The sequence below is a fragment of the Ranitomeya imitator genome, chromosome 3, assembly GCF_032444005.1.
Source record: "Ranitomeya imitator isolate aRanImi1 chromosome 3, aRanImi1.pri, whole genome shotgun sequence".
Classification (NCBI taxonomy): domain Eukaryota; kingdom Metazoa; phylum Chordata; class Amphibia; order Anura; family Dendrobatidae; genus Ranitomeya; species Ranitomeya imitator.
In genome coordinates this window covers 427,260,642-427,280,962 of record NC_091284.1, presented here as the reverse complement: position 1 = coordinate 427,280,962, position 20,321 = coordinate 427,260,642, and the positions used below count along the sequence as shown (strand labels likewise).

Here is a 20,321-nt window from a genome sequence, read left to right as displayed (position 1 = left end):
ATGGGAGGCCTCGGACCGGACTGCGACGCCCATTGGATCGGACCGCCCGCGTGAGTATAATCTAACCTCTTTTTCGCATCCTTCAGGTTACATCGGGGGCTTATCTACAGCATTACACAATGCTGTAGATAAGCCCCTGATGCCGGTGGGCTTAGCTCACCTATGATTTTGGGGGTGACAGGTTCCCTTTAACCTGCGATTTCTGAGGCTGGTGACGCGGATAAATTTATCCTCAGAAGCAGAAGTGACTCTTGGTCTTTCTTTCCTGGGGCAGTCCTCATGTGAGCCAGTTTCTTTGTAGCGCTTGATGGTTTTTGCCACTGCACTTGGGGACACTTTCAAAGTTTTCCCAATTTTTCGGACTGACTGACCTTCATTTCTTAAAGTAATGATGGCCACTCGTTTTTCTCTACTTAGCTGCTTTTTTCTTGCCATAATACAAATTCTAACAGTCTGTTCAGTAAGACTATCAGCTGTGTATCCACCAGACTTCTGCACAACACAACTGATGGTCCCAACACGATTTATAAGGCAAGAAATCCCACTTATTAAGCCTAAGAGGGCACACCTGTGAAGTCACAAAAAATAAAACATAAGCCAGCTCACCAGTCTTCACCACAGGTGCTCGGAACTCTGCTGCCGACAAGCGTAGTATTCCATAGGAAAAAAAAGGGGGTTGAGTTCCAGCTCCTTAAAATAATTATTTTATTGAGGTCTTTAAAAACATATTGTACACGGTGTACATTCTCCCTCCAGTATGTGCCGATGGACAGCAGAGACACGGCGACGCGTTTCGATCAAACGATCTTTGTCAAAGCCATCAACACCTGTGAAGTGACTACCTCTTGAAGCTCATCAAGAGAATACCAAGAGTGTGCAAAGCAGTCATCAAAGCAAAAAGTGGCTACTTTGAAGAACCTAGAATATAAGACATAATTTCAGTTGTTTCACACTTTTTTTGTTTAAGTATATAATTCCACATGTGTTAATTCATAGTTTTGATGCCTTCAGTGTGAATGTACAATTTTCATAGTCATGAAAATACAGAAAAATCTTTAAAATGAGAAGGTGTCTCCAATCACACACACACACATTATATATATATATATATATATATATATATATATATATATATATATATATATATATATATATATATATATATATATATATATATATATAAACACACACTAGCTGGATAGCCCGGCATTGCCTGGGCATAGTAAATAACTGTGGTTAGTTATAGCACCTCACTTCTCTTATTTTCCCATCACATCTTTCATTTTCCCCCTCACTCCTCTCATTCCCCCCTAACACTTGTCATTTCGACCTCACATCTGTCATTTTCCGATCACTCCACTATTTTCCCTCACTCCTCATTTTGCACTCACACCTTTTCATTTTCACCTCACGCCTCTCATTTTCACCTCAGTATATACATGTTTGTCATCTCCCTTATATATAGTATACACCTGTATGTCATCTTCTGTATACAGTATATACCTGTATGTCATCTCCCCTGTCTATGTAAATATATATATACATATATATATATATATATCTGCATGTCATCTCCTCCTATATATATAGTATACACCTGTATGTCATCCGCACCGCTGTAATTCGTTAGACCCTCACAAAACTCCTTCACTGCACTGTGCTGCCATAGATAGCCTCACATATAGCATCACATGCCGGGGTGCTCCTCTGGTAACAGTCCATATAAAATTCCACAAAAAATAAGAAGAAAAAGAAGAGAAAAGAGCGCACTCACCGGTAGTGAAACGTCAGGTTTATTCGGACATATACATAGAAAACGCAGGGAGGGAGGGTAGTGAATGCACCCGGACGACGGCCGTTTCGTGCTCAATACACTTCAGGACCAGTTGAAATACAGTGGGGCAAAAAAGTATTTAGTCAGTCAGCAATAGAGCAAGTTCCACCACTTAAAAAGATGAGAGGCGTCTGTAATTTACATCATAGGTAGACCTCAACTATGGGAGACAAACTGAGAAATAAAAATCCAGAAAATCACATTGTCTGTTTTTTTAACATTTTATTTGCATATTATGGTGGAAAATAAGTATTTGGTCAGAAACAAAATTTCATCTCAATACTTTGTAATATATCCTTTGTTGGCAATGACAGAGGTCAAACGTTTTCTGTGAGTCTTCACAAGGTTGCCACACACTGTTGTTGGTATGTTGGCCCATTCCTCCATGCAGATCTCCTCTAGAGCAGTGATGTTTTTGGCTTTTTGCTTGGCAACACGGACTTTCAACTCCCTCCAAAGGTTTTCTATAGGGTTGAGATCTGGAGACTGGCTAGGCCACTCCAGGACCTTGAAATGCTTCTTACGAAGCCACTCCTTCGTTGCCCTGGTGGTGTGCTTTGGATCATTGTCATGTTAAAAGACCCAGCCACGTTTCATCTTCAATGCCCTTGCTGATGGAAGGAGGTTTGCACTCAAAATCTCACGATACATGGCCCCATTCATTCTTTCATGTACCCGGATCAGTCGTCCTGGCCCCTTTGCAGAGAAACAGCCCCAAAGCATGATGTTTCCACCACCATGCTTTACAGTAGGTATGGTGTTTGATGGATGCAACTCAGTATTCTTTTTCCTCCAAACACGACAAGTTGTGTTTCAACCAAACATTTCCAGTTTGGTTTCATCAGACCATAGGACATTCTCCCAAAACTCCTCTGGATCATCCAAATGCTCTCTAGCAAACTTCAGACGGGCCCGGACATGTACTGGCTTAAGCAGTGGGACACGTCTGGCACTGCAGGATCTGAGTCCATGGTGGCGTAGTGTGTTACTTATGGTAGGCCTTGTTACATTGGTCCCAGCTCTCTGCAGTTCATTCACTAGGTCCCCCCGCGTGGTTCTGGGATTTTTGCTCACCGTTCTTGTGATCATTCTGACCCCACGGGGTGGGATTTTGCGTGGAGCCCCAGATCGAGGGAGATTATCAGTGGTCTTGTATGTCTTCCATTTTCTAATTATTGCTCCCACTGTTGATTTCTTCACTCCAAGCTGGTTGGCTATTGCAGATTCAGTCTTCCCAGCCTGGTGCAGGGCTACAATTTTGTTTCTGGTGTCCTTTGACAGCTCTTTGGTCTTCACCATAGTGGAGTTTGGAGTCAAACTGTTTGAGGGTGTGCACAGGTGTCTTTTTATACTGATAAGTTTAAACAGGTGCCATTACTACAGGTAATGAGTGGAGGAAAGAGGAGACTCTTAAAGAAGAAGTTACAGGTCTGCGAGAGCCAGAAATCTTGATTGTTTGTTTCTGACCAAATACTTATTTTCCACCATAATATGCAAAAAAAATGATAAAAAAACAGACAATGTGATTTTCTGGTTTTTTTTTTCTCAGTTTGTCTCCCATAGTTGAGGTCTACCTATGATGTATATAAAAGACGCCTCTCATCTTTTTAAGTGGTGGAACTTGCACTATTGCTGACTGACTAAATACTTTTTTGCCCCACTGTATATATATATATATATCTGTATGTCATCTCCTCCTATATATATAGTATACACCTGTATGTCATCTCCTGTATATAGTAAATACCTGTCATCTCCCCTGTATATAGTATATATCTGTGTGTCATCTCCTCCTGCATATAGTATATACAGGGCCGGCGTCAGCACCCGGCGCACCCGGGCAAGTGCCGGGGCCCTGACAAGACAGGGGGGCCCACTCACGCAGTCATACATCCATCTGGCCGCTTTAACCCTTTCTACCCTTTCAATTTGCCCTGCCTGGCACAAGCATCTTCTCAGTCAGTGCAGGGCCAGGCACATAGGGGTTAAGGACACAGCCAGCGTGACATTGTGGGCGGAGAGTTCTCCTGCTCTGCTCTCCTGGCTGTGTGCAGTGCTGAACTAATCAGGCACAGGCAGATTCCGGACTGGAGGAGCTGCTACCGGCACCTGAGTGAGTGCCATGCTATATCGCTGTATATTCTGACAGTCTGGGTGACCTGGGGGGGCGGCCATGGCATAAAAAAATATATATATATATATATATATATATATATATATATATATATATATATATATATATATATATATATATATATATATATATATATATATACTACAGCAGCCGCCCAACCCAGGCCCCCAGCACAGCCTGTATAGATACAGGGTATATAATATATATACAGGACAGGTGCTGGGGGCCTGGGCAGCTGTTGAAGTATATACACTGCACAGTACCTCTCCCCTGTATATATACACTGCACAGTACCTCTCCCCTGTATATATACACTGCACAGTACCTCTCCCCTGTATATATACACCGCACAGTACCTCTCCCCTGTATATATACACTGCACAGTACCTCTCCCCTGTATATATACACCGCACAGTACCTCTCCCCTGTATATATACACTGCACAGTACCTCTCCCCTGTATATATACACTGCACAGTACCTCTCCCCTGTATATATATACTGCACAGTACCTCTCCTCCTGTATATATACACCGCACAGTACCTCTCCCCTGTATATATACACCGCACAGTACCACTCCTCCTGTCCTGTATATATACACTGCAGAATTTACAATAGCTATCACTCATGTAAGAAGTGAATTATGGCATTGGACTATACCTATATTTCTCTTCTGTATCTGGGCATCATGAATTGTGGTATGTGTTAAAGGGGGGGGGGGGGCCCACTGAGACTCTTTCGCCCGGGGCCCTCAAAAACCTGGAGCCGGCCCTGAGTATATACCTGTATGTCATCTCCTCCTGTATATAGTATATACCTGTGTGTCATCTCCTCCTGTATATAGTATATACTTTTATGTCATCTCCTCCTGTATATAGTATGTACCTGTATGTCATCTCCTCCTCTATATAGGATATACCTGTGTGTCATCTCTCCTGTATATACCTGTGTGTTATCTCCCCTGTACATAGTATATATCTGTATGTCATCTCCTCCTGTATTAGACCTCGTTCACACGTTATTTGGTCAGTATTTTTACGTCAGTATTTGTAAGCTAAATTGGCAGCCTGATAAATCCCCAGCCAACAGGAAGCCCTCCCCCCTGGCAGAATATATTAGCTCACACATACACATAATAGACAGGTCATGTGACTGACAGCTGCCGTATTTCCTATATGGTACATTTGTTGCTCTTGTAGTTTGTCTGCTTATTAATCAGATTTTTATTTTTGAAGGATAATACCAGACTTGTGTGTGTTTTAGGGCGAGTTTCATGTGTCAAGTTGTGTATGTTGAGTTGCGTGTGGCGACATGCATATAGCGACTTTTGTGAGATGAGTTTTGTGTGGCGACATGCGTGTAGCAACTTTTTGTGTGTCGAGTTGCATGTGACAGGTTAGTGTAGCAAGTTGTGTGCAGCAAGTTTTGCGCATGGCGAGTTTTGCGCATGGCGAGTTTTATGTGTGGTGCCTTTTGAGTATGTGCAAGTTTTGTGTGAGGCAACTTTTGCATGTGTTGCAACTTTTGTGCATGTGGCAATTTTTCCGCGGGTGCAAGTTTTGCGTGTGGCGAGTTTTCCCATGAGGTGAGTTTTGCACGTGTGGCGAGTTATGCGTGAGCCTAGTTTTGCATGTGGCGAGTATTACGCATGGCGAGTTTTGAGCAGCGACTTTTGTGTTTCGACTTTTATGTGGTGAGGTTCGTGTGTGTGTGGTGAAATGTGTGCTGAGGGTGGTATATGTGTTCAAGCACGTGGCAGTGTGTGGCGCATTTTGTGTGCATGTTTATATCCCCGTGTGTGGTGAGCATCCCATGTCGGGGCCCCACCTTAACAACTGTACAGTATATACTCTTTGGCGCCATCGCTCTCACTCTTTAAGTCCCCCTTGTTCACATCTGGCAGCTGTCAATTTGCCTCCAACACTTTTCCTTTCACTTTTTCCCCATTATGTAGATAGGGGCAAAATTGTTTGGTGAATTGGAAAGCGCGGGGTTAAAATTTCACCTCACAACATAGCCTATGATGCTCTCGGGGTCCAGACGTGTGACTGTGCAAAATTTTGTGACTGTAGCTGCGACGCCTCCAACACTTTTCCTTTCACTTTTTCCCCATTATGTAGATAGGGGCAAAATTGTTTGGTGAATTGGAAAGTGTGGGGTTAAAATTTCACCTCACAACATAGCCTATGACGCTCTCGGGGTCCAGATGTGTGACTGTGCAAAATTTTGTGGCTGTAGCTGCGACGGTGCAAATGCCAATCCCGGACATACACACACACATATACACACATTCAGCTATATATATATATACTAGCTGAAGAGCCCAGCGTTGCCTGGGCATAGTAAATATCTGTGGTTAGTTATAGCACCTCACTTCTCTTATTTTCCCATCACGCCTCTCATTTTCCCAATCACATCTTTCATTTTCCCCCTCACATCTCTCATTTTCTCCCTCACACCTCTCATTCCCCCCTAACACTTGTCATTTCAACCTCACATCTGTCATTTTCTGATCACTCCACTATTTTTCCTCACTTCTCTCATTTTGCACTCACACCTTTTCATTTTCACCTCACACCTCTCATTTTCACCTTATCACCTCAGTATATACATGTTTGTCATCTCCCTTATATATAGTATACATCTGTATGTCATCTCCTGTTTATAGTATATACCTGTATGTCATCTCCCCTGTATATAGTATATACCTGCTGTGTGTCATCTCCCCTATATATAGTATATACCTGAATGTCATCTCCTTCTATATATAGTATATACCTGTATGTCATCTCCTCCTGTATATAGTATATACCTGTGTGTCATCTCCCCTGTATATAGTATATATCTGAGTGTCATCTCCTCCTGCATATAGTATATACCTGCATGTCATCTTCTATATATAGCATATACCTGTATGTCATCTCCTCCTGTATATAGTATATACCTGTGTGTCATCTCCCCTGTATACAGTATATATCTGAGTGTCATCTCCTCCTGCATATAGTATATACCTGCATGTCATCTTCTATATATAGCATATACCTGTATGTCATCTCCTCCTGTATATAGTATATACCTGTATGTCATCTCCTGTATATATATGTACCTATATGTCATCTCCTCCTCTATATAGTATATATCTGTGTGTCATCTCCCCTGTATATAGTATATACCTGTGTGTCATCTCCTCCTGTATTAGACCTCGTTCACACGTTATTTGCTCAGTATTTTTACCTCAGTATTTGTAAGCTAAATTGGCAGCCTGATAAATCCCCAGCCAACAGGAAGCCCTCCCCCTGGCAGTATATATTAGCTCACACATACACATAATAGACAGGTCATGTGACTGACAGCTGCCGTATTTCCTATATGGTGCAATTGTTGTAGTTTGTCTGCTTATTAATCAGATTTTTATTTTTGAAGGATAATACCAGACTTGTGTGTGTTTTAGGGCGAGTTTCGTTTGTCAAGTTGTGTGTGTTGAGTTGCGTGTGGCGACATGCATGTAGCGACTTTTGTGAGATGAGTTTTGTGTAGCAACATGCGTGTAGCAACTTTTTGTGTGTCGAGTTGCATGTGACAGGTTAGTGTAGCAAGTTGTGTGCAGCAAGTTTTGTGCATGGCGAGTTTTACGCGTTGCGAGTATTATGTGTGGTGCCTTTTGAGTATGTGCAAGTTTTGTGTGAGGCAACTTTTGCATGTGTTGCAACTTTTGTGCATGTGGCAATTTTTCCGCGTGTGCAAGTTTTGCGTGTGGCGAGTTTTTCATGAGGAGAATTTTGCACTTGTGGCGAGTTTTGCAAGAGCCTAGTTTTTGCATGTGGCGAGTTCTGCGCGTGGCGAGTTTTGAGTGGCGACTTTTGTGTTTTGACTTTTATGTGGCGAGGTTGGTGTATTTGTGGTGAAATGTGTGCTGAGGGTAATATGTGTTCAAGCACGTGGTAGTGTGTGGCGCATTTTGTGTGTGTGTTCATATCCCCGTGTGTGGTGAGTATCCCATGTCGAGGCCCAACCTTAGCAACTGTACGGTATATACTCTTTGGCGCCATCGCTCTCATTCTTTAAGTCCCCCTTGTTCACATCTGGCAGCTGTCAATTTGCCTCCTACACTTTTCCTTTCATTTTTTCCCATTTTTTCACAACATAGCCTATGACGCTCTCGGGGTCCAGACGTGTGACTGTGCAAAATTTTGTTGCTGTAGCTGCGACGCTTCCAACACTTTTCCTTTCACTTTTTCCCCCATTATGTAGATAGGGGCAAAATTGTTTGGTGAATTGGAACGCGCGGGGTTAAAATTTCACCTCACAACGAAGCCTATGACGCTCTCGGGGTCCAGACGTGTGACTGTGCAAAATTTTGTTGCTGTAGCTGCGACGCTTCCAACACTTTTCCTTTCACTTTTTTCCCCATTATGTAGATAGGGGCAAAATTGTTTGGTGAATTGGAACGCGCGGGGTTAAAATTTCGCCTCACAATATAGCCTATGACGCTCTCGGGGTCCAGACGTGTGACTGTGCAAAATTTTGTGGCTGTAGCTGCGACGGTGCAGATGCCAATCCCGGACATACATACATACACACACATTCAGCTTTATAGAGTAGATATAGATAGATATATATATATATATTCGTATATGTGTTAATAAATATATATTCGTATATGCGTGTGTATATATATATATGTATATATATATATATGTATATATATATATATATATATATATATATATATATATATATTCACATTATATATATATATATATATATATATATATATATATATATATATATATATATATATATATATATATATATATATATATATATATATATATATATACACACACATGCACACATACATATATATATATGTACATACATATATATATATATATCTACACATATACGAATATATATATATATATATATATATATATATATATATATATATATATATATATATATATATGTTTTATACACACACAGGTTGGGCCATGTATATTTCACAAGAAAAACAGTGATGTGCTTGGTTTTACCGTAACTTTATTCTGTCATGAGTTATTCACAAGTTTCCCTTTGTTTACAGCCACTGACATGTCGCAGAGGTTAACACGTGAGGAGCGGATAGAAATTGCATTGATGATTGTGTCTGGTGAACACAGTACCCAGGGTCATTGCGGCAGATTTTAATGCAAGACACCCTACGCAAGAAAACGGTCACCACTCCCATTTTCATTTAGGTGTATCCATATAAATGGCCCACCCAAAATAGTTTGCCTCATCACTGAACATAATTTTCTGTGTAAACTGAGGGTCCTGTTGCAATTTTTGTTTTGCCCATTCTGCAAATTCAGCGAGCCGATCTGGGTCATCCTCGTTGAGATGCTGCAGCAGCTGGATTTTGTAAGGGTGCCATTTGTGAGTAGCTAATATCCACCGAAGGGATGTTCAACTAATGCCAGATCAGCGCGCATATACACTACTCAAAAAAAAAAATGAAGAGAACACTAAAATCCCACATCCTAGATATCAATGAATGAAATATTCCAGTTGTAAATCTTTTTTCATTACATAGTGGAATGTGTTGAGAACAACAAAACCTAAAAATTATCAACGTAAATCACAATTAATATCCCACGGAGGTCTGGCGTTGGAATGATGCTCAAAATCAAAGTGGAAAATGAAGTTACAGGCTGATCCAACTTCAGTGGAAATGCCTAAAGACAAGGAAAAGATACTCAGTAGTGTGTGTGGCCTCCACGTGCCTGTATGACCTCCCCACAACACCTGGGCATGCTCCTGATGAGGCTGCGGATGGTCTCCTGAGGGATCTCCTGCCAGACCTGGACTAAAGCATCCGCCAACTCCTGGACAGTCTGTGGTGCAACGCGAAGTTGGTGTATGGTGCGAGACATTATGTCCCATATGTGTTCAATCGGATTCAGGTCTGGGGAACGGGCGGGCCAGTCCATAGCTTCAATGCCTTTATCTTGCAGGAACTGCTGACACACTCCAGCCATATGTGGTCTGGCATTGTCCTCAATTAGGAGGAACCCAGGGACAACAGCACCAGAATATGGTCTCAAGAGGTCTGAGGATCTCATCTCAGTACCTAATGGCAGTCAGGCTACCTCTGGCGAGCACATGTAGGGCTGTGCGGCGAATTTGCCAATCCTGGTGTTCTGTGGCAAATGCCAAGCATCCTGCACGGTATTGGGCTGTGAACACAACCCCCTACTGTGGACGTCGGGCACTCAGACCATCCTCATGAGTCGGTTTCTAACCGTTTGTGCAGACACATGCACATTTGTGGCCTGCTGGAGGTCATTTTTCAGGGCTCTGGCAGTGTTCCTCCTTGCACAAAGGCTGAGGTATCGGTTCTGCTGCTGGGATGTTGCCCTCCTACGGCCGCCTCCACGTCTCCTGGTATACTGGCCTGTCTTCTGGTAGCGCCTCCAGCCTCTGACACTACGCTGTCAGACATCAAACTTTCTTGCCACAGCTCGCATTGATGTGCCATCCTGGATGAGCTGCACTACCTGAGTCACTTTCAAAAGTGACCAAAACATCAGCCAGAAAGCATTGGTACTGAGATGTGGTCCTGTGGTCTGTGGTCCCCACCTGCAGAACCACTCCTTTATTGAGTGTGTCTTGAAAATGAATTAATAATTTCCATCTGTTGTCCATTCCACTTGCACAACAGCATGTGAAATTGATTGTCAAACAGTGTGTTGCTTCCTAAGTTTAAATGTTTCCTTTAATTTTTTGAGCAGTGTATATATATATATATATATATATATATATATATATATATATATATATATATATATATATATATATATATATATATATATAATAAATATATAAATTAACATTTCTTTTCTACAGAAAGGGGGGGTCCTTGAATGGCATTCAGGGAAACTGCTGGTAAGCACAGAACCTCTAGTCAGCAGGGGCGGCCCAAACACTGCGGTAGGATACAGCCAGCTTACCTCTACTCATGTTTCGGTGTGACGTCAGGGTCAGGGGAATAAATATGGCACTGAGGAATGGGAGTTGTCAGAAAGAGCACAGAGTTCCCGCACTTAAAAAAAGAAAACAAAGCGCACAGAGTTCCCAAGAGTCTGGGAGGCAAGGTCTGCTGTGTGGTTGGATGAGATGGTGGTCGGGGAGCTCGGGAGAGCCCACACCACTGGCTAGATGATGGTGGCATGTCCTGGCAGCATGAGCAGGCCCCAAGCCAAATTTAGAAACCTGGCCACCAGGGAGAAGCAAGGCAACAAGGGGACCACGGGTGGGATATAAACCTACGTAAAACAGGACCCAGGCATCTATCTTCACAGCAAAATGGGGAAAACGGTCATCAGGCGTCATGATGGTTGTCAGTTGGTTACGCCTTCCCACCCTGCACGTCTGACTCTGGGGTGGGGTGGGGGGGGGGGGGGGAGAGCGCATGGTAGTCAGTCTGTCCCTCTGTGCCGATGCCCCAAACACTCTTGATGTGTTAGGGGGATAGGATCCTACCTGATAGACACAAGAGGGTACAGTAGTGACACAATCCCACACTATGCTCTCGGTCTCTAGAGAGGAGAACCAGTGACCAGTTACATCTTGTGATTTGGGCAACAGGATCTCCCCCCCCCCCCCCCCAAAAAAAAAAAATCATTAATAAAACACAACATAACACAAGGTAGAAATGGGGCTAAGAGCAACCCTGTGTCCACGTCCTGCTGACGTTAAGCTAAAACTGATTGACTACGCTTTGGTTGGTGGGTAGATACTACTGAGGAGGAGATAACTTTTTTTATTACCTAGTGTCAGCCTCATAGTGGCATGGCTTTCTGTGTCCCCCAATGAGGCGATCGAGAAATGGCATTTGTTATATACTTACATCACTGGTTCTCCAGGCTTTTATGGTTCTATCCTGTGAGGCAGAATATAATAGACCATCTCCACCCCATTTAACAGTGGTCACTGACTGTGTATGACTGGTAAGGATCTTCTGGCACTGCCCTGTAATCGTGTCCCAGATACGAATGCTGCAGTCTTTGGATGCACTGGCAAGGTACCTGCACTCTGGGTTCCTAAAAAAATGAAAGGTAAACAGAAAATCCAAACTCAAAAGTGTATATAAAAGGAAGTTTGGGTCTATTTCAAGTGCATCAATACCTTTACCGAAAATGTGAAATGCAGAGGGGAGTTCAACTTTAATGTATTAAGTAAAGTCAGCAGTCTTCCCCATGATTGTGGAGCCTACTGAAACAAACAGACTTAGGGTACCGTCACACAGTGCAATTTTCATCGCTACGACGGTACGATCCGTGACGCTCCAGCGTCGTAACAATATCGCTCCAGCGTCGTAGACTGCTGTCACACTTTGCAATCTACGACGCTGGAGCGATAATTTCATGACGTATGTGCGATGTAGAAGCCGTTGTTACTATGCGCACATCGTATACGATATATGTTACACCATGCGATCATGCCGCCACAGCGGGACACTAGACGACGAAAGAAAGTTTCAAACGATCTGCTACGACGTACGATTCTCAGCGGGGTCCCTGATCGCAGGAGCGTGTCAGACACTGCGATATCGTAACTATATCGCTCGAATGTCACAAATCGTGCCGTCGTAGCGATCAAAATTGCACTGTGTGACGGTACCCTAAGGGACCTTTTTGAACTCTTAGGAAGCCTTTGCAGGTGTTTTTTGTTAATTATTCTAATTTACTAAGATAATGACTTTGGGTTTTCATTGGTTGTAAGCCATGATCATCAACATTAACAGAAATAAACACTTGAAATAGATCACTCTGTTTGTAATGACTTTATATAATATAGGAGTATCACTTTTTGCATTGAAGAACTGAAATTAATTAACTTTTTGATGATATTATAATTTAGTGAGAAGCACTTATATGAAGTATATCAGATAATGTGGTTTCCCTCCCAGACAATTGAATTTTCTGTGCATCTTCCATGTCTAGAAAAAAGGAACTACACAATGAAAAATTTAATTTTCAGAACTTTTGTCCATGATGCACATGGGAATAATAAAGGGGTAACATACCGTTACAAAAGGGCAAAAAATCCAGCAAAGGATTTTTTTTTCACCATTTTATATTAGAGAACTTGCGATACAACAAGATTGTATCCATGCATTTGAGATGTCCTTTCTTTGGGTGAGCTGGTTACTTTTTTCCTTGGACTGCAATATACTGTTACCCACATTAGTTTTTGTAAAGTGAGTGACCATAAAACTAAGCTGAAAATAGGGCAGCATGGGCAGTGGTGAAAGACCCACTTGTATAGAGTGAAATGCCATCACCTTCTATGATGAGAATATAACCCCTTCAAAATGCAACCCCATAGACTCTGTGATGCAAAGGCTTTAAGTCACCATTTCTCGCTAGTGGGTTAATGGGTTGTACCAATTTGGCCCTTGTTATTCTGTAAATCGGTGCTCAATGCGCTGACTTCCTGATGTTTCTGTGACAGACGTCTGTCTAGTCCATGTTCAATATTTGGTCAGTATTTCACAGGAGTCTTTGTAAGCCAAAAATTGATTAAAAAAATGCAGAAGTTGTGACGTGCTTCTATTATACTTTTTTTTCCCGATTGTTCCACTCCTGGTTTTGGCTTACACATACTGATGTGTTAATGTGGCCTTATTCATAACAGCCAATTAGCAGGTAGAGTTACAGGGAAGGCGAGATTGTAGAGAAGAACAGCAGCCTGAACCAATGATGAGAAAGGAGGAATGTCCTAGACTACCTTAGACTCCCTATAGGCCCTGTAGCTAGACTGGAGTAATAGACCACAGCTCTGACCTTGTACAGGTTTAGCTAAAAATAGAGAAAGATAAATAACAGATAATCATCCCATGTAAGTAGTGACGTGTAGATCGTTTCTTGAGCAGATGACTGGACATTCGATTACATTTTTTCTTTCAGAAAATGTTAGCATTATTTTACTAGGATTTTAACATGCCTGACTTACAAATGAAGAGGCTCCCAACACAGCCATGTTATCCATTTTGAGTGTCCTATTAACGTTTTGCCAATTTGCTTTCCTGTGTTTGGGTCCCAGATACAAATCTGAAACAAAATGTAACCTGGATTAAATAATATATAAAATAAATATTAAATAATTTACAAATTAGTACCAATAGCAAAAATCATCATCATCAAGTAAAAGCAGATATTGCTACAGAAATGAAAAGTGCTTACTGAATGACACACGTTCCCAGGCGAGGTTGTTAAAAGACACGCACCCAGCTGTTTTAGGGAATGTGGTGCATGTGAAGACCGAAGGACATGCTCCAATCTTTGTTATTTTTAGGGCCAGATCATTGGTTTTACTTAATTCTTTTCTAACCCCTTTGCGACATGCGCCGTACTAGTACGGCGCATGACGCATCTCCCCCTTTGATGTGGGATCTGGCACTAAGCCCACATATTTCCCGGGACATGTCAGCTGTTTGAACAGCTGACATGTGTCCGCAATAGCCACAGGTGGAATCGTGTTTCACCCATGGCTATTAACCCATTAAATACCACTGTCAAACTGACAGATGCATTTAACACGCGCTTTCGGCTATCGGGCCAGAATCCTGCTCACCAGTGTCCCCCGTCACATGATTGCGGGTCACTAGTGGGTTGGCATGACAACCAGAGGTCTCCTGAAGACCTCTATGGTTGTCAGTGCCGGCTTGCTGTGAGTGCCACCCAATGGTCGGCGCTCATAGCAAGTTAGCAATTCAGCTACATAGAGGCGATCTGATCATCGCCTCTCATGTAGTAGAGCCGACCGGCTATTGCAGCTTCTCGTCTCCCATGGAGGCTATTGAAGCATGGCAAAAGTTAAAAAAAAGTTTTAAAAAATATTACAAAAATTAAAGAATACAGAAGTTCAAATCACCACCCTTTCGCCCCATTAAAAAAAAAAAACAAAAACATTCAAACATACACATTTGGTATCGCAGCGTTCAGAATCGCCAGATCAAATAAAAAAAAAAAAAAAGGATTAATCCAATCACTAAAAGGCATAGCGACAAAAAGTCATAACGCCAGAATTACGATTTTTTTGGTCTCCGCAACATTGCGTTAAAATGCAATAATGGGCGATCAAAAGATCATATCTACAGCAAAATGGTATCATTAAAAACATCAGCTCGGCATGCAAAAAAATAAACCGTCACCCAACCCGAGATCATGAAAAATGTAGACGCTTCGTTTTTTTTCCCTTTCAACCACTTTTTCACCACTTGGATAAAAAAAGAACCTAGACATGTTTGGTGTTTATGAACTCGTAATGACCTGGACAATCATAATGGCAGGTCAGATTTAGCATTTAGTGAGCATAGTAAAAAAGCCAAACAAAAAACAAGTGTGGGATTGCAAATTTTTGCATTTCACGGTCACCGCGCTTGGAATATTTTTTAACGGTTTTCTTGTACACGACAAGGTAAAACCAATGGTGTCGCTCAAAAGTACAGCTAGTCCCGCAAAAAAAAAAGCCCTCACATGGTCATATTGACAGAAGAATAAAAAAAGGTATGGCTCTGGGAAGAAAGGAAGTGAAAATCAGAAACGCAAAGAAAAGAAAATGGGATGCGGCGTGAAGGGGTTAATACAGTCACACGTTTGTAACTTTGGTTCCCAAACATCATTTTTGACCTCCTGATGTATAAAAGCACTAGACATCTTTATTTTGTTTGAATAAAAGATATCTACATGACTCACGTTTTCAAATCTCAAACAAGATGGACATTTCCACATCCTGCTTTACATGATATCACATCCACCTCATTTTAAGACATGCAATGGAATATACACTCTTTAACATTGAAATTGCAACATCAAAAAGGAAAACTCAGTAAATTATGGAAATCACAGTCATCTTAATAATAGATAAAGGAGGAAAACATTTCAATAATGTGGATTTATTCAGTATAGCATATGAGCATAAACCGCAGAAATACACACACTTAACCTCACTGATAATGTGCAAAGGAGTGTAAGTACAGTTGACTGAGTGATCTCTTGCCAGGCTGATTGCACATGCACACACAAATCATCAAGATCCCTACTGAGAAATCACTCTTCAAATATTGACCAAGTTCAAAGACGCTGCAAACTATGGTAGGATGTATAAGAAACGCAGGCTGCTCACAGTGCAAGTAATATGCGGCCTGGCGTTGTGTTGAAAAATGGCTCCTGGAACACTTGCACGTTCCCTTGTGAACTTCTCTTCATGGAGTTGCCCACATGGTCTCCAGACTAATCTCCAGCTATCATTACAGCCAAATCAAAGCAGGACTCATTATAGAAAAGCATAGACCTACATCCACCATCGCTATCTTGCTCTGCATCATGATAGCCTTTGAGTGCAGTGGTGTGGGGTCAATGGAACACCTGTATCTGGTCGTCCGGCTCGTAGCCCAATGTCGTGCAAATGCATTCAGTGGTTAGCACTGCTGCTTTGCAGCGCTGGGGTCCTAGGCTCAAATCCCACCAATGACAACATCTGCAAGGAGTTTGTATGTTCTCCCCGTGCTTGCATGGGTTTCCTCTGGGTTCTTTGGTTTCCTCCCACACACCAAACATATACTGATAGAGAATTTAACCCCTTCATGACCCAGCCTATTTTGACCTTAAAGACCTTGCCGTTTTTTGCAATTCTGACCAGTGTCCCTTTATGAGGTAATAACTCAGGAACGCTTCAACGGCTCCTAGCGGTTCTGAGACTGTTTTTTCGTGACATATTGGGCTCCATGTTAGTGGCAAATTTAGGTCAATAAATTCTGCGTTTATTTGTGATAAAAATGGAAATTTGGCAAAAATTTTGAAAATTTCGCAATTTTCACATTTTGAATTTTTATTCTGTTAAACCAGAGAGTTATGTGACACAAAATAGTTAATAAATAACATTTCCCACATGTTTACTTTACATCAGCACAATTTTGGAAACAACATTTTTTTTTGCTAGGAAGTTATAAGGGTTAAAATTTGATCAGCGATTTCTCATTTTTACAACGAAATTTACAAAACCATTTTTTTTAGGGACCACCTCATATTTGAAGTCAGTTTGAGGGGTCTGTATGGCTGAAAATACCCAAAAGTGACACCATTCTAAAAACTGCACCCCTCAAGGTACTCAAAACCACATTCAAGAAGTTTATTAACCCTTCAGGTGCTTCACAGCAGCAGAAGCAACATGGAAGGAAAAAATGAACATTTAACTTTTTAGTCACAAAAATTATCTTTTAGCAACAATTTTTTTATGTTCCCAATGGTAAAAGGAGAAACTGAACCACGAAAGTTGTTGTCCAATTTGTCCTGAGTACGCTGATACCTCATATGTGGGGGTAAACCACTGTTTGGGCGCACGGCAGGGCATGGAAGGGAAGGAGCGCCATTTGACTTTTTGAATGAAAAATTGGCTGCATTCTTTAGCGGACACCATGTCACGTTTGGAGAGCCCCCGTGTGCCTAAAAATTGGAGCTCCCCCACAAGTGACCCCATTTTGGAAACTAGACGCCCCAAGGAACTTATCTAGATGCATACTGAGCACTTTGAACCCCCAGGTGCTTCACAAATTGATCCGTAAAAATGAAAAAGTACTTTTTTTTCACAAAAAAATTCTTTTCGCCTCAATTTTTTCATTTTCACATGGGCAATAGGATAAAATGGATCAGAAAATTTGTTGGGCAATTTCTCCCGAGTACGCCGATACCTCATATGTGGGGGTAAACCACTGTTTGGGCACTCGGCAGGGCTCAGAAGGGAAGGCGCGCCATTTGACTTTTTGAATGGAAAATTAGCTCCAATTGTTAGCGGACACCATGTCGCGTTTGGAGAGCCCCTGTGTGCCTAAACATTGGAGCTCCCCCACAAGTGACCCCATTTTGGAAACTAGACCCCCCAAGGAACTTATCTAGATGCATATTGAGCACTTTAAACCCCCAGGTGCTTCACAGAAGTTTATAACGCAGAGCCATGAAAATAAAAAATAATTTTTATTTCCTCAAAAATGATTTTTTAGCCTGGAATTTCCTATTTTGCCAAGGGTAATAAGAGAAATTGGACCCCAAATATTGTTTTCCAGTTTGTCCTGAGTACTCTGATACCCCATATGTGGGGGTAAACCACTGTTTGGGCGCACGGCAGGGCTCGGAAGGGAAGGCACGCCATTTGGCTTTTTAAATGGAAAATTAGCTCCAATCATTAGCGGACACCATGTCACGTTTGGAGAGCCCCTGTGTGCCTAAACATTGGACATCCCCCAGAAATGACCCTATTTTGGAAACTAGACCCCCAAAGGAACTAATCTAGATGTGTGGTGAGGACTTTGAACCCCAAAGTGCTTCACAGAAGTTTATAACGCAGAGCCATGAAAAAAAAAAAAAAATTATTTTCTCAAAAATGATCTTTTAGCCTGCAATTTTTTATTTTCCCAAGGGTAACAGGAGAAATTTGACCCGAAAAGTTGTTGTCCAGTTTCTCCTGAGTACGGTGATACCCCATATGTTGGGGTAAACCACTGTTTGGGCACATGCCGGGGCTCGGAAGTGAAGTAGTGACGTTTTGAAATGCAGACTTTGACGGAATGCTCTGTGGGCGTCACGTTGCGTTTGCAGAGCCCCTGATGTGCCTAAACAGTAGAAACCCCCCACAAGTGACCCCATTTTGGAAACTAGACCCCGAAAGGAACTTATCTAGATGTGTTGTGAGCACTTTGAGCCCCCAAGTGCTTCACAGAAGTTTATAATGCAGAGCCGTGAAAATAATAAATACGTTTTCTTTCCTCAAAAATAATTATTTAGCCCAGAATTTTTTATTTTCCCAAGGGTTACAGGAGAAATTGGACCCCAAAAGTTGTTGTCCAGTTTCTCCTGAGTACGCTGATACCCCATGTGTGGAGGTAAACCACTGTTTGGGCACACGTCGGGGCTCAGAAGGGAAGTAGTGACTTTGAAATGCAGAATTTGATGGAATGGTCTGCGGGCGTCACGTTGCGTTTGCAGAGCCCCTGGTGTTCCTAAACAGTAGAAACCCCCCACAAGTGACACCATTTTAGAAACTAGACCCCCCAAGGAACTTATCGAGATATGTGGTGAGCACTTTGAACCCCCAAGTGCTTCACAGACGTTTACAACGCAGAGCCGTGAAAATAAAAATCATTTTTCTTTCCTCAAAAATGATGTTTTAGCAAGCATTTTTTTATTTTCACAAGGGTAACAGGATAAATTGGACCCCAGTAATTGTTGCGCAGTTTATCCTGAGTATGCTGGTACCCCATATGTGGGGGTAAACCACTGTTTGGGCACACGTCGGGGCTCGGAATTGAGGGAGCACCATTTGACTTTTTGAATACGAGATTGTCTGGAATCAATGGTGGCGCCATGTTGCGTTTGGAGACCCCTGATGTGCCTAAACAGTGGAAACCCCTCAATTCTACCTCCAACACTAACCCCAACACATCCCTAACCCTAATCCCAACTGTAGCCATAACCCTAATCACACCCCTAATTCCAACCCTAACCCTAAGTCTATGTGCCCACGTTGCGGATTCGTGTGAGATTTTTCAGCATCATTTTTGAAAAATCCGCGGGTAAAAGGCACTGCGTTTTACCTGCGGATTTTCCGCGGATTTCCAGTGTTTTTTGTGCGGATTTCACCTGCGGATTCCTATTGAGGAACAGGTGTAAAACGCTGCGGAATCCGCACAAAGAATTGACATGCTGCGGAAAATACAACGCAGCGTTTCAGCGCGGTATTTTCCGCACCATGGGCACAGCGGATTTGGTTTTCCATAGGTTTACATGGTACTGTAAACCTGATGGAACACTGCTGCGAATCCGCAGCGGCCAATCCGCAGTGTGGGCACATAGCCTAATTCTAAAGGTATGTGCACACGCTGCGGAAAACACTGCGGATCCGCAGCAGTTTCCCATGAGTTTACAGTTCAATGCAAACCCATGGGAAACAAAAATCGCTGTACACATGCTGCGGAAAAACTGCACGGAAACGCAGCGGTTTACATTCCGCAGCATGTCACTTCTTTCTGCGGATTCCGCAGCGGTTTTACAACTGCTCCAATAGAAAATCGCAGTTGTAAAACTGCAATGAAATGCGCAGAAAAAACGCGGTAAATCCGCCATAAATCCACAGCGGTTTAGCACTGCGGATTTATCAAATCCGCAGCGGAAAAATCCGCAGAGGACCAGAATACGTGTGCACATACCGAAACCCTACCCCTAACCCTACCCCTAACCCTACCCTTAACCCTACCCCTAAACCTAGCCCTAACCCTAGCCCTAACCCTGGCCCTACCCCTAACCCTACCCC

General features: G+C 42.3%; 2 protein-coding genes across 2 annotated transcripts in view; one reads left to right on the top strand and one right to left on the bottom strand.

Moving 5' to 3' along the window:
* NLE1 (notchless homolog 1) overlaps positions 1-14,062 on the bottom strand; it is a 44,649-nt gene extending 30,587 nt beyond the window's left edge. Inside the window, exons 1-2 of the mRNA XM_069757235.1 lie at positions 13,968-14,062; positions 11,860-12,052 (exon numbers count right to left, since the gene is read on the bottom strand). The gene's annotated coding sequence lies outside the window, so the exon portion shown is untranslated. The remainder of the gene's footprint in view (positions 1-11,859; positions 12,053-13,967) is intronic.
* LOC138671649 (nuclear receptor corepressor 1-like) overlaps positions 1-20,321 on the top strand; it is a 141,694-nt gene that overhangs the window by 3,771 nt on the left and 117,602 nt on the right. The window lies entirely within an intron of this gene.